The following is a 15,550-nucleotide window of genomic DNA, read 5'->3' on the forward strand; positions in this document are numbered from 1 at the left end:
GCTCTTGGCAATGCATAAGAACTAGAAGTCCTATCCTCATTATCATCATCAATTGTGACAAGAATTGTCCATTGCCCTACTTAGTTAACCTCTAACTATGAGGGAAAGTAAAGTGGATATAATCAACTTGAGTCCACAAGTCCTAGTCAAATCATAGTGAAAGACTAGCTTTAGTGAAATTCAAGTCAACTAGCAACTTCCAATTGTCAATCAACAAAAGAGTTTGATAACTCAAGAGTCTCCAATTACTCAACCCAAGTCAAGAGGAGAAAAATCTATAGTAAAACCCAACCAAGTATTTTATCAAATACTTGGAAGGCATAAAAGAAAAGTATAATAAAATGACAAGAAATATAAAATCTAACTCTACCAAATGCAAGGAAATAACAAGAACAAAGCAATTAAACAATAAAGGAACATAAAACATAAATTGCATTAATTGAAATCAAAGGAAACAAAAGTGTATAACATAAAAATGACTAGAATAAGAAATTAACAAAAGGAACTAGAAGAGTAAAGATGTAGCAACAAGAAATTAAAAGGAATGGTAGATGAAAACAAGAATTAAAATCTAGATCTAAGAAGAGATTTGAATCTAATCTAACCTAATTCTAGAGAGAAGAGAGAGCTTATCTCACTAGAATTCTAACCTAAAACATGATAAAAACTAAACTATGACTACTTATTTCATTCCCCCCTCAATCCTTGGGTTCAATAGCATCAGAAATGAGTTGGATTGGGCCCAAAATGTGCTAGAAATTGCTGGCCACGTTTTGCCCAAAATGGTCCACGCTGATCCTGCGATGCATGCGTGTGGAATGACGTGTACGCATCACCAAACGCAAGGCAACTATAGCAAATTTTATATTATTTTTAAGCCCTTGATGTTAGCTTTCCAATGCAACTAGAACCGTCTCATTTGGACCTCCGTAGCTCAAGTTATGATCGTTTTAGTACGAAGAGGTCATGATTGACAGCTTAGCAATTCCTTCATTTCTTTGTGAGTTCTCCATTTTTACATGCTTTTCTCTTCACTTCTTCCATCCAATACTTGCCTTACGAACCTGAAATCACTTAACAAACATATCAAGGCATCGAATGGAATTAAAGTAAATTAAATTTAGCTATTTTAAGGCCTAAAAAGCATGTTTTCACACTTAAGCACAAATTTAGGGAGAATTACAAAACCATACTATTTCATTGAATAAATGTGAGAAAAGTTGATAAAATCCACTCAATTCAGTATAAAATGTACCACAAAATTGTGGTGCATCAAATCTTTCCATACTTAAACCAAGCATGTCCTCATGCTAAGAATAAAGATGGACAAGAAAAGGGGGCATGAACATTTATTTAATGTAAAGAGACTATACAAACCTATCTACAAGCATGCAACTAAATGCAAAGTGATTCTACCTACTTCGTTAAAAATGAATCAATCTCCAAGAATATATATAAGCAAGTAGGGCAAAGATAGTATGATGATTCATGAATCCCACCAATTCAAATATGAAAATGAAGTTTAAATAGACTTGCAAGAAGAGAGCTCACGAAAGCAGGGAACAAGGAATTGAGCATCGAACCCTCACCGGAAGTGTATCCGCTCTAGTCGATCAAGTGTATAGGGTCGATCCACTCAATTCTCCTCTAATCATACTTTCTAAGATTTATTTTTCATCTATCAATCAACAATTATTCAATGCATGCATACATTTATCATGAAGACTTATTCGTAGGTTGTAATGGGGCTAGGGTAAAGGTAAGGATGCATATGGTCAAGTGAGCTTGAAATTTGAATCTTTGATTAACCTAAGCTTCCCACCAAACACATATAACAACCTACACAACTCTAATACAATGCCTAGCTACCCATGATTCCCACTTTTTTCCACATACTCATGGATTCTCTTTAATTCACATTCTATATGCATTGTTATTGTTACTTTACTTTGGGGTATTTTGTCCCTTTTTTTATTGCATTATATATATATATATTTTTTTTTCTTTTTCTATTTTTTTCTTTTATTTTTCTTTTGATATATATTTTTCTTTATTTTTTATATTTTTTTTCTTTTTGCAATAGAGTATATACAAAAATATCAATGCATATGGTTTTACATTTAATTTAACACATGAGTATGTACCCAATTCCCAATGTTTTCAATGAAAAACTCAAAATACACTTTTACCTCAACCACTGTCCCAAGTTTCCCATACCCAAATAATACACCCTCACTAGCCTAAGCTAATCAAAGATCCAAATTAAGGACATTTATTATTTTTCGCTTTAAGGCTTGTGATGTGCTACAATTAAGAACAAAAGGGATTTAATAGAGTCAAAGTTGGCTAACAATGGTTGGTAAAAGGTAGGCTATTTGGGTAAGTGATGACAAGTCATCTGATGCTAGTTTTACAAGCATTTTTCATTAGTTTCATTAGGTTTTATGCATTTTCTTGCACAACACGTAAGTGATTGGAGTGGATTTTCATTATTATTTTGAATTAATCAAACATCATTTATTTCACACAAAATCATAGGTTTTATGCTAGAATTAATTAATTTCATGAACAATGCAAAGACCTTATGAATTTGGTGAGACTTTGATTGCTTGTTTGGTTACTTGTAGGTGAAGAAATGAAGAAATGAAGAAAGAAAGGGGATGCAATCAGTAAAGCGTAGCGTTCAAAGAAGCAACGCTACATTCACTAGCTTTTGGTATAGCGTTCACTTTGGAAGTGTGGCGTTCACTCTTTTACCTTTTTCGGGCTTTCCAGCTTTTGAGGCAAGCCTCGTGCCCTCCATACACTAGGAGCATTCAAAAAAATGAATGTAGCGCTCAACCAAGGGAGCTGAGAGTAGCACTCAACCAAGGGAGGCTAGGCAACATTCACATAATGAACGTAGCGCTCGAAGAGAGAGCGCCCATGAAACCAAAGCGCGCACCAAGCAATCATCAAGGAGCCACATTCAAAGAGTGAACGTAGCGTTCACTACAACAACGCTAGGCAAGAAGGATTGGCACGAGGAAGGCACGCAATGCTAAGTGAACGGGACGTTCACAAAGCGCACGGAGCGCTCCCCTGGGAGCTAGCCAATACCACCCCAACCCATTTTTCATTCAAGGTAAAATCCAAAATTAAAAAGCCCACTCCAAGTTTTGAAGACTAAAATAGAAAGTGTATAAATAGGAGCAATTTTAATTTGAGGAGGACCTTTACTTCATTTTTAGTTTTACTTTTAATTTTGGCTCTCTTTTAGTTTTCTTTTGAATTTGGGAAATTGGGATTAGATCTGAGTTTGGCTTTTTGGATCCATTTTCTTTTCTTCTGCAACTTCTATTTTTCTGTTTTGGATTTTTGAACTCAGATTGAAGAATTCCATTGAAATTCTTCATCTGAGAATCACCTTCTACTTTTCTTTTGATAGTTATAAGAATTGAAAGTTAGATCTGAATTTCCTTTTCTGTTTTCTTTCTCATTTCTTCTGCATTTCTTTTATGTCTTAAAGAGAGTAACTGAGATCTAGATCTGCTTCCTGTTCTTATTGCTCTTCTTCAATTTTTAATTTCTCTTTTAAAATTTCACAATTGAGTTAAGTTTTCTTACTGTTTGTTTTTTCAAGCAATTTTCCATTTCTGTTTTGCTACTGAGCTGAATCTCTTCACCTCATAGCTCTCTGATTTACCTTAATTTACATTTTCTAGTTCAATTTGAATCCCAACACCCAAATCCCTTTACTCTTAATAGAATTTACATTTCCCGGCAATTTAGATTTAGCAATTTAAGTTTCTTGCACTTCAAGTTTTAGTCATTTATATTTCTCGCAATTTAAGTTTCAGCTCTTTTACTTTATTTCACTTTAAGTTTCTACAATTTACCTCTTCTACACTTTACTCTTGCAATTTTACTTCTGTTAATCAAAATCACTCAAATAATCAAATATTCGCTTAACTAAATTCATCACCTAACTAAAATTGCTCAATCCATCAATCCCTGTGGGATCGACCTCACTCTTGTGAGTAATTACTACTTGATGTGACCCGGTACAGTTGCCGGTGAGTTTGTGTGGAATCATTTTTTCCCTCATCAAGTTTTTGGCGCTGTTGCCGGGGATTGATTTAGATTGACAATGATTAAGTAGGGTGATAATCTAGATTAAGTATTTTCTTTTCATTTTTACTAAGCACACTAACTGTTTAAATTTTTGTTTAAGCTAACCTTAACATCACTCTAGCAGTAGAGTAAATTGTTTGTGGTTTCTGGTTTTGTGTGTATGACAGAAGCAAGGAGAGAGGTCTCCACCTCTTGTGACCCTGACGAGAAAACTCTCCGAAGACTAAGGAGAGAAGTAAGAGGAAAGGGAATTATTGGTGAAGAAAAATTAGAGGAGGAGAGCCAAGAGATGGAAGGGAATGCCCCTAATCCACCAGAGGGAGTGGCTAACAATGGCCAGCCTCAAAGGAGGGTTCTAGCCTGCTACACTTTCCCTAATCCAAGGCACTGTGGGAGTAGCATACTTACTCCAAATTTTAATGCAAACAACTTTGAATTGAAGCCTCAACTCATCATTTTGGTGCAGAACAACTGTTCTTATGGAGGAGGTCCCTTGGAAGATCCAAACCAGCACCTATCCACCTTTCTGAGGATATGTGACATAGTGAAGACCAATGGTGTGCATCTAGACATTTACAAGCTATTGCTATTTCCATTTTTCCTGAGAGACAAAGTTGCCCAATGGTTGGAGGCATTTCTAAGAGAAAGCATCAACAATTGGGAGGATCTAGTGAACAAGTTCCTAGCCAAGTTCTATCCTCCCCAATGGATCATCAGACTGAAGACAGAGTTCTAAACATTAACTCAGATGGATGGAGAGACATTGTATGATGCCTGGGAGAGATACAAAGCTTTAATTAGGAAGTGCCCACCAGAAATATTCAGTGAATGGGATAGACTCCAAAATTTCTATGAAGGATTGACACTAAGAGCTCAAGAAGCACTTGACTATTCTGCTGGAGGCTCAGTGCAACTCATAAAGACAGCTGAGGAAGCTGAAAATTTGATAGACAATGTGACAAATAACCAATACTTCTATGGTCATCAAAGGCAATGCCAACCAGCTCAAAGGAAGCATGTATTGGAGTTGGAAGGTGTGGATACCATTTTGGCTCAAAACAAAGTGATGCATCAACAGATTCAATAACAAATGGAGATGATGGCCAAGAGGATTGATGGTCTTCAAGTTGTAGTAGTGAACACAACTAATCAACCACCAACTGGGTGGGGGCAGAATGAAGAACTCTATGAAGAGCAACAACCTAAGCAAGTCCAATACATACACAACCAAGGAGTTGGACAAAATGAGTTCCATGGAGATACCTACAACTCTTCTTGGAGAAACCACCCCAATTTGAGGTGGGAAGACAATCACAATCAAAACCAGCAGCTTTGGCAGAGAAACTCAAACCAAATCAATTCCAGAAACACAAACCATCAAAACCATAAAAAAACTAACCAAAATCAATACAGAAAACCACAAAACAATCAACCTTAACCCAACTACTATCCACCCAACAACCCATCCACTAACCAAAATAACTACCATCCACCATCCACATCCTAGAACCAACCACAACCACCCTGATGCTCGAACTTTTGACGGTTTAGAATTCACAATTAAAGTCTCATTGCAAAGTATAGTTTCTAAACCAACAATAGTCCTCTCATGCAAAAATTTAGGTTGTCACTAGTAACAAACCCCAAATGAATTTATAACCGGAGTATTTTGACTCCGGGTCGTCTCACGAAGAGTTACAATGAAATGTATGCTTATTGGCTATGAAGATCAAGGGGGGTTGGTTGATAAGAGGGCAAGAAAATAAATGGCAAGAAAAGTAAAGAGAGCAATTAAAGAAAGCAAGTGATAAAGAGAGACATTCATGGCAATGGATTGAGATCATAGGCTTTCTATCCTAGTCATGCAATGATTAATTCATCTTATTTAGTTAACTCCAACAAATAGGGAGAATGTCAAACAAGACTAATTAATCACACCACAATAATAACAAGAATTTATCTCATTACGTCATCTCCAACATTGGAAGAAAGTCTAATGAGACTAGCTAATCTCAATCCAAAAGTCCTAATCAACTCACTAATTTAATTAGCAAAAGATTAGCGTCAATGGAAACAATATTAGCTAACAACTCTAGATCACCAACATGAGTTGGGTTTTCATGACTCAAGATTGCCCAATTACTCTTTCCAAGCCAAGAATGCTCAAATCTACTCTAACATCCTTCCAAGCATTTTATCAAACACTTGGAAGGCATACATGGAAAGCATAGTAAAATGTGCAAGAAATATAAATCTACCAACTACAAATTGCAAGGAAACAAGATCAACAACTCAAACCAACAATAAAGAAACATCAAACATTAAATTGCATTAAAGGAAAATTAAGATCCAACAAGGTTCATGAACATAAAAGCAACAAAATAAAAGAAATGAACAAGTAAAAACTAGAAGAGTAGAGATGTAACAACAAAAAATTAAAAGGAGAAACTAAATCAAAACAAGAATTAAAAGTGAGTTTCAAGAAAATTAAACCTAAACTACCCTAAATTCTAGAGAGAAGGGAGAGCCTCTCTCTCTAGAATTCTACCCTAAAACATGATGAAAACTAAAACTATGACTACTTGGTTCATTCCCCCTTCAATCCTTGGGTTCAATAGCATCAGAAATGGGTTGGATTGGGCCTAAAATGAGCTGCAAAATCGCTAGGGGCGATTTCATAAAAGTGGGCCACAGACAGCATCAGCGCGCGCGCGCCCCTGAACGTGAAGCAACATATAGCAAAATTTATATCATTTCGAAGCCCCGGATGTTAGCTTTTCAACGCAACTGGAACCGCCTCATTTGGACCTCTGTAGCTCAAGTTATGGTCGTTTGAGTGCGAAGAGGTCAGGCTTGACAGCTTTACGGTTCTTTCATTTCTTCATGAGTTCTCCCACTTTGCATGCTTTTCTCCTCACTTCTTCCATCCAATACTTGCCTTACGAACTGAAATCACTCAACAAATACATCAAGGCATCGAATGGAATTAAAGTGAATTAAAATCACCAATTTAAGGGCCTAAAAAGCATGTTTTTACACTTAAGCACAATTCAAGGGAGAATTACAAAACCATGCTATTTCATTGAATAAATGTGGGAAAAGGTGATAAAATTCCCCAAAATAAGCACAAGATAAATCACGAAATTGGGGTTTATCAAATCTCCCCACACTTAAACTAAGCATGTCCTCATGCTAAAATCAAGAAAGAAGCAAAGGGACATCAACATTTATTCAATTCAAACTAACTACATGCAACCTATCTATATGCAATCTAACTACATGAATGTACCCACTTAGTCAAAATAAATCAATTTCCAAGAATACATATACAGACACAAGGGCTAAGGCAATAGCAATCACTCAACCCACAATTAAATTGAATTATTAAAAAGATTTTACAAACTTGCAAGAAAAGAGATGATCATGGGTGGAAACATGTAATTGAGCAATCGAACCCTCACCGGATGTGTATCCGCTCTAGTCACTCAAGTGTATGGGGTTGATTCACTCAATTCTCCCCTAATCATACTTTCCAAGATTTGTTTTTCATCTAACAATCAACAATTATTTCATGCATGCATACAAATATCATGAGGGCTTTTCCATAGGTTGTAATGGGGTTAGGGTCAAGGTAGGATGCATATGGTCAAGTGGGCTTGAAATTTGAATCTTTGATTAACTTAAACTTCCCACCTATCCTATGACAACCTATACAATTCTAAACAAACCTAATTACCCATTCTTCACTTTTCACACACACTCATGCATTCTATTTTTGGTCACCACACATATGCATTGACTTTTATTGAACCTTGCTTTGGGGCATTTTTGTCCCCTTTTTATTGCTTTTCTTTTTCTTTCTTTTTTATATATTTTCTCCTTTTTTTTCAAACTAAAATGTATACAAGAACATCAATGCATATGGTTTACACATGATTAATACATGAGTATGTACCCAATTCCCAAAAATTTCTCAACAAAAATACAAGCACACTTTTATCTCTAACCAATGTTCCCAACTCTCCCAAAATCAAATAATGAACACTCTCACTAGTCTAAGCTAATCAAAGATCCGAATTAAGGGATATTTATTGTTTTTCACTTAGGTTTGTAATGTGCTACAATTAAGAACAAATGGGTTAAGCATAGGCTCAAAATTGGCTAACAATGGAAGATAAAAGGTAGGCTATTTGGGTAAGTGAGCTATTTAAACAATGACCTCAATCATATAAATGTATGTATACACAAAATAATGGACTTATAGAATTAAACAAATCAAAGATTACAATCATAGGAAGAGAATAATGCACACAAGAATGAAAATAAGTGGTTATATGATGTAACCACACAATTAGGCTCAAGTCTCACATGCTTGTGTTCTTAGCTCAAAAATCATGTTCCACAAAGTATATAATTCAAGCATGTTCTAAAAAAAATATTTTTTTTCAATTGGGGTGCCCTATAGATAAAATCCTTGGAAAATATCATGATTTTGACTAAGCTTAATATATACATATGCAAAATAAGAAAATACAACTAAAAATCCTAAAATGAAATGCAAAAGTGTTGGGATTAGAAACTTGTCACCCAAAAACGCCGAGTGGTCGGACGACCTCCCCACACTTAAAAGTTTGCACCGTCCTCGGTGCATCCAAAGATGAACAAGGGGGTTCGGCGACTTTCCTAGTTGCTACCTTCAGCTGGTAGGTCAACCGGTGCTGCGTGTTCTTCTCCCGCTTCTATTTTTGCTTATGATGACTCATCCTGAATATAGAAAATAGGAGATAATAAGACAAGTAAATGCACAAGCAAGGAAGCATGGATTGTTGGAATGAGGTAAATCACTAGAATTGAGTGAGTGAATTGGTGTGACAGTAATGAAAAATAGTTGTATGGGTTCTAACTTGCATGCGGTTTAGAACTCACACTCTAGTATTTAAAAATCATGTCACAATTATACAAAATAAAACATGCACTTCACTCATTCTAGTGTGCTTGAGATACTTTAAAAGACTTGTAGGCTAAAACAACCCAACAAGTAGTGAAAAAGCATAAAAGCATTCAAGCAAAAATTAAACAATTGTGAAATTGGATAATGCAAGGACATTGATTGATGTGTAAGTAAACTTGGTGAACAAAATGGTATATGAAACTCACACAACAATCAATGACACATATTGAAGTTGTTGCAACACCTAAGTGACATAGAAGTGGAACACATGAATGCTATGGAACTTAGAGAAAAGAATATAGAAGTGAAAATCAATCACATAGCGAGCATCATCCACAAAGCTTGAAAAGCTCAAAAATATGTCACTAGGTAAGCTTCCGATCCAATTTCACAATTCCACAACACAATGCATGAAATAGGTGATGATCAATTAGAACAAGCATCCTAAAAAAATGCATTGATAATGTACAATTGCCTAACAATAGATGATGAATGCATGGTGGCCAGAACATGCAATTCAAAGGAGTTAAGAATCTTAAAGGCAATGTAACATTCACTTGGTGCTCACAAATGTTCAACATGAAAATTCAAAACCAAGTAATAAATTGTAACCTCAATAAAGGAATCCAACAATGACAGTAACAACAATGATGTTAAACTAACATACTATCAATAAGCAGCAGCAGTAAACAGTAAACAAGATTAGTAATCCAATACTTATAATGGAAAACAAAAATTAAACTAACTAAATAACTAAAAAAATGGTGTTACATGATGTTTGGTAGTTTTGGATGATGTTTGAAGGGTGGAAAGAAAATAAGAGAAGAGAGAGAAGAAGGAAAGAAATGGAAAGAAGAGAAGAAAAGAAGATGGTTGAAACAGGGTAATCCACGCGTGCGCGCCATGTGCGCGTAAGCGTGGATGGATGAAATGGAAGCGACGCGGACGCGTACGGCACGTCTGCGCATCAGTGGGTTATTTCGAGAGTGGCGCGTCCGCGCAAGTTGCGTGTGCGCGTACCTTTGGGCACAAAGTTGGCACACTCTAGGCACAACTCTCGGGAAAATGTATGGAGGGGTGGAAAAGTTCAATCCACGCGTATGCATACATGGCGCGTCCGCGTGGATGGTCGAAAATGCTTGAGGCGCGCCTACGCGCCTGGTGCGCGCACGCGCGGGTTGGTGCTCTGTTTTTCAAAAATTGTTTTCTATGTTTTTGCACCAAACCAAGCATTCCAAACCTCCAAACAGCTACCACAACATCATAGAACCTTATTTAACCTACTAGACTCCCAAACAAACTTAACAAATTAATTCAAAACATGAAATTAAATCTAAATTACTAATATTTACAAAGAGGAAAAGGGAAAGAGTTTACCATGGTGGGGTGTCTCCCACCTAGCACTTTTGTTTATTGTCCTTAAGTTGGACTTATGGAGAGCTCTTATCAAGGTGGCTTGTGCTTGAATCCATCCTTGAACATCCACCAATGCTTGGACTTCCATTGTGCTTCCTCATTCAAAGTTAATAATCCCAAACTTTGATGGAATCCTTCACAACCCACGGGCTCCCAAAGTTGATCCTCGTCTTGTGATCCAGGATCCCACACTTTATTTTCACACCCGTCTTCAAGTTGATCATCATTATTAGTCCAACCGGGTGGTGAGTAAGGTGAATTCTCAATAAAGTGACCGATAATCCTCTTAGACCCCTCTAGTTGAGTACTAGTCCAACCCTTGCTCTTTGAAGCTTCAACCATAATGAGCCTAGACTTACAACACCAACCATGAAACATCTTTCTTTTACGCTTCATCCCACAAAGCATCCTAAGTTGACCATCCGTTTCAAGCAAGCCATATTCGAGTGGGATAGTAAAGCTAATAGAAGTGAGTTTCACCCACTCAAATGAAGGTGTAGATGGCAACCTAGGCAAAGGTGATTCCAAGGGTCTTGACAAGGCGTATTCAATTCCCATCCTCTTTTTTTTAAGGACTTCCACCTCTTCACAAGATCTCTTAATTTCAATCCTTTGTTCAATAATTTTATCTAAACCTTTTCCCTTACTCAAATCATAAATGGGAGGGTGAGAGATATTTACCTCCACATTGCTTTCCATTTCATCGAGAGAAGGTTCTTCATGCTCAAAGAATTTTTCACCACTAAGACTTGATGCTTGATCTTCATCGCCAAGGGGACTCAATTCTTGCTCTATCCCATCCAATTCTTCACAAGAGATATGCCTTGGAGGTTATGCACATTCCTCCTTAGCATCAAATTCAATCATCTTGGAGGGGTTTTCTTCAATCCTATACTCCCAAGGTGGTTCCGCATCTTGGAGCTTCAAGTTCACTCCCTCACTAAGCTCCTTCGTTGCTTCTCCACATTCCACAATGGAAGTGCCTTGATCGCATAGGCTTAGGCGGGATGAGACTATGTTGCTAATGGCTTCTACCATGATAGCCGTTTTTGCTCTTAACTCCTCAAATTTCTTTTCATCCTCCTCGTGTCGCCTTGAGATATGAGATTCAAGATCCCTTAATTCTAGCATAGAGGCTTCATCGGGGGGTGATGGTGGAAGAGAGGGTTCATTGTTTGAGGGAGAGGTATTATAGTTGGAAGGTGGTCCTTCTTGGTAGGGTTGTGGTGGTTCAATATTTCCCATTCTTTCTATTTGTTGCACAAAACACTCCATGGTTGCTTGAAATTGATCCATTGTCTCCATGAAACGATCCCTTGGCTCTTGTTCTTCTTGGATATCATGATTAGGATCATATGACTCTTGGATTGAAGGACATGAGTATTCTTCCATGGGAGGTTGTGGTGGAAAGTGGTATTCATCTTGTGGTTGGAAATTTTCATACATTGGAGGTGGTTCATCTTGAAAATGTTGATGTTGGAATGATGGTGGCTCTATGTGTGGCTCATATGGCTCATATGATTGTTGGTGTGGTGGGTATGGATTAGGGTCATATGAAGATGGTTGGTGAAAGGTGGCTTGTGAGTATGGTTGATGGTTATGTTGGGGATATGGCTCATAGGTGTATGGTGGTGGTTCTTGGAAGCCACAAGGGGATTCACCATAACCATTGGATTGGTATGCATCATAGAATGGCTCTTCTTCATAGTGCATTGGTGGAGGTTGTTGCCAAGAGGATTGATCATATGCATATGGCTCCTCCCACCTTTGGTTGTCCCATCCTTGATGCACATCTCCATTGAAGTTCCCATTTCCTACAACATAGTTGTAATCACACTCATAGCCAAAGTGAGAATTCATAGTGAGAGAAAATAAAAACAAAAGCTAACAAGAAATAAAGAAAACTAAGTCCTACAACTAGCAAAAATCAACAAACAAACCAAAAATAAAGCTATTCACAATATATACAATAACCAATAATGTAACACCATTGCAACTCCCCGGCAACGGCGCCATTTTGATGCTCGAACTTTTGATGGTTTAGAATTCACAATTGAAGTCTCGTTGCAAAGTATAGTTTCTAAACCAACAATAGTCCTCTCATGCAAAAATTTAGGTTGTCACTAGTAACAAACCCCAAATGAATTTATAACCGGAGTATTTGGACTCCGGGTCGTCTCACGAAGAGTTACAATGAAATGTATGCTTATTGGCTATGAAGATCAAGGGGGGGTTTGGTTGATAAGAGGGCAAGAAAATAAATGGCAAGAAAAGTAAAGAGAGCAATTAAAGAAAGCAAGTGATAAAGAGAGACATTCATGGCAATGGATTGAGATCATAGGCTTTCTATCCTAGTCATGCAATGATTAATTCATCTTATTTAGTTAACTCCAACAAATAGGGAGAATGTCAAACAAGACTAATTAATCACACCACAATAATAACAAGAATTTATCTCATTACGTCATCTCCAACATTGGAAGAAAGTCTAATGAGACTAGCTAATCTCAATCCAAAAGTCCTAATCAACTCACTAATTTAATTAGCAAAAGATTAGCGTCAATGGAAACAATATTAGCTAACAACTCTAGATCACCAACATGAGTTGGGTTTTCATGACTCAAGATTGCCCAATTACTCTTTCCAAGCCAAGAATGCTCAAATCTACTCTAACATCCTTCCAAGCATTTTATCAAACACTTAGAAGGCATACATGGAAAGCATAGTAAAATGTGCAAGAAATATAAATCTACCAACTACAAATTGCAAGGAAACAAGATCAACAACTCAAACCAACAATAAAGAAACATCAAACATTAAATTGCATTAAAGGAAAATTAAGATCCAACAAGGTTCATGAACATAAAAGCAACAAAATAAAAGAAATGAACAAGTAAAAACTAGAAGAGTAGAGATGTAACAACAAAAAATTAAAAGGAGAAACTAAATCAAAACAAGAATTAAAAGTGAGTTTCAAGAAAATTAAACCTAAACTACCCTAAATTCTAGAGAGAAGGGAGAGCCTCTCTCTCTAGAATTCTACCCTAAAACATGATGAAAACTAAAACTATGACTACTTGGTTCATTCCCCCTTCAATCCTTGGGTTCAATAGCATCAGAAATGGGTTGGATTGTGCCCAAAATGAGCTGCAAAATCACTGGGGGCGATTTCATAAAAGTGGGCCACAGACAGCATCAGCGTGCGCGCGCAGAGTGCGCGTGCGCGCCCCTGAACGCGAAGTAACATATGGCAAAATTTATATCATTTTGAAGAACTGGATGTTAGCTTTCCAACGCAACTGAAACCACCTTATTTGGACCTCTGTAGCTCAAGTTATGGTCGTTTGAGTGCGAAGAGGTCAGGCTTGACAGCTTTACGGTTCCTTCATTTCTTCATGAGTTCTCCCACTTTGCATGCTTTTCTCCTCACTTCTTCCATCCAATACTTGCCTTATAAACTGAAATCACTCAACAAATCAAGGCATCGAATAGAATTAAAGTGAATTAAAATCACCAATTTAAGGGCCTAAAAAGCATGTTTTTACACTTAAGCACAATTCAAGGGAGAATTACAAAACCATGCTATTTCATTGAATAAATGTGGGAAAAGGTGATAAAATCCCCCAAAATAAGCACAAGATAAATCACGAAATTGAGGTTTATCACACCCCAAGAAGCTCAAAGGATCTCCAACTTGGAGATGATGATGGAAAAGATGATCAAGCATCAGGAATTGGCCAATAAAAACCATGAAGCTTCACTGTGGAATATAGAGACGCAAATTGGCTAATTATCCAAGCAAACAATAGCTGAAAGAGCACCCAATCCATTACCAAGTGACACCATTCCCAATCCTAAAGAGGAATGTAAAGCCATCCAATTAAGGAGTGGAAGAACCTTGATGAATGATAAAGAAATTAACAAGAGGCCAGCTGAGAAAGATATTGGCAACAAGAAGCAAGTAGGAGAAGAAGACAAGCAAGACCAAGAGAAGCTTAAGTAAAAAGAGGAACATCCACAAGCTCCATAGAAGGGAAAGCAAATCATGGAGGAACAACAACAAGAACAGAGGAAGTTAGTGAAGACTTATACCCCTCCTTTGCCATATCCTCAAAGATTGTAAAAAGAGCTAAAAGATCAACAGTTTCCAAAGTTTTTAGAAGTCTTTAAGAAGCTGGAGATCAACATTCCACTTGCTGAAGCTCTAGAACAAATGCCTCTATATGCAAAATTCCTCAAAGAGCTAATTAATAAGAAAAGGAGCTGGAATGAGAAAGAGAGAGTGATCTTAACCCAGGAATGTAGTGCAGTGATTCAAGAAGGCCTCCCACCAAAACTTAAAGACCCTGGGAGCTTCTTCTTACCTTGTACCATTGGTAACATAATCATTGACAAGGCACTGTATGATTTGGGATCCAGTATCAACCTGATGCATATGTCTATGATGAGAAGGCTGTGTATAGAAGAAGTGAAGCCTACACAGATGTCATTGGAGCTAGTGGATAGATCTCTGGTGATTTCCAAGGGGGTAATTGAAAATCTCTTGGTCAGAGTAGGGAAATTCATATTTCCAGCAGACTTTGTAATCCTGGACTTAGGAAAAGAAGGGAATGACTCTATGATATTGGGAAGACCTTTCCTGGCCACAGCAAGGGCCATCATTGATGTGGAACAAGGAGAAATGACTTTGAGGGTAAATGATGAGAAGATCACTTTAAATGTCTTCCAAGAAGTATAGCATACTGTTGAAGATAAAAGCTGCATGAGGGTTGAAGAAGAAGAGTTACAGTGGAAAGAAAAACCCAACGAAGCGCTCATCAGCTCACCTGTAAAGCAAGAGATGGACAGTGGAGAAGAAAAAGAGGGTAAGGAACATGTGAAGGCTGAGAAGAGAAGGAAAGAAGGGATTGAAGATTTGATTATTGAGAATGAGGTCCTTGACATAAAACCTGCTGCAAAGAAAGAAGGACAATTGAAGAAAGGAAAGAAGAGTAAGAAAAGGGTTCCAAAAGGGTGGAAGAACAAAAGGATACCAACTGAAGGATTCTCAAAAGGGGACAGAGTAAGATT

Source organism: Arachis hypogaea, chromosome 20, assembly GCF_003086295.3.
Source record: "Arachis hypogaea cultivar Tifrunner chromosome 20, arahy.Tifrunner.gnm2.J5K5, whole genome shotgun sequence".
NCBI classification, from domain to species: Eukaryota; Viridiplantae; Streptophyta; class Magnoliopsida; order Fabales; family Fabaceae; genus Arachis; species Arachis hypogaea.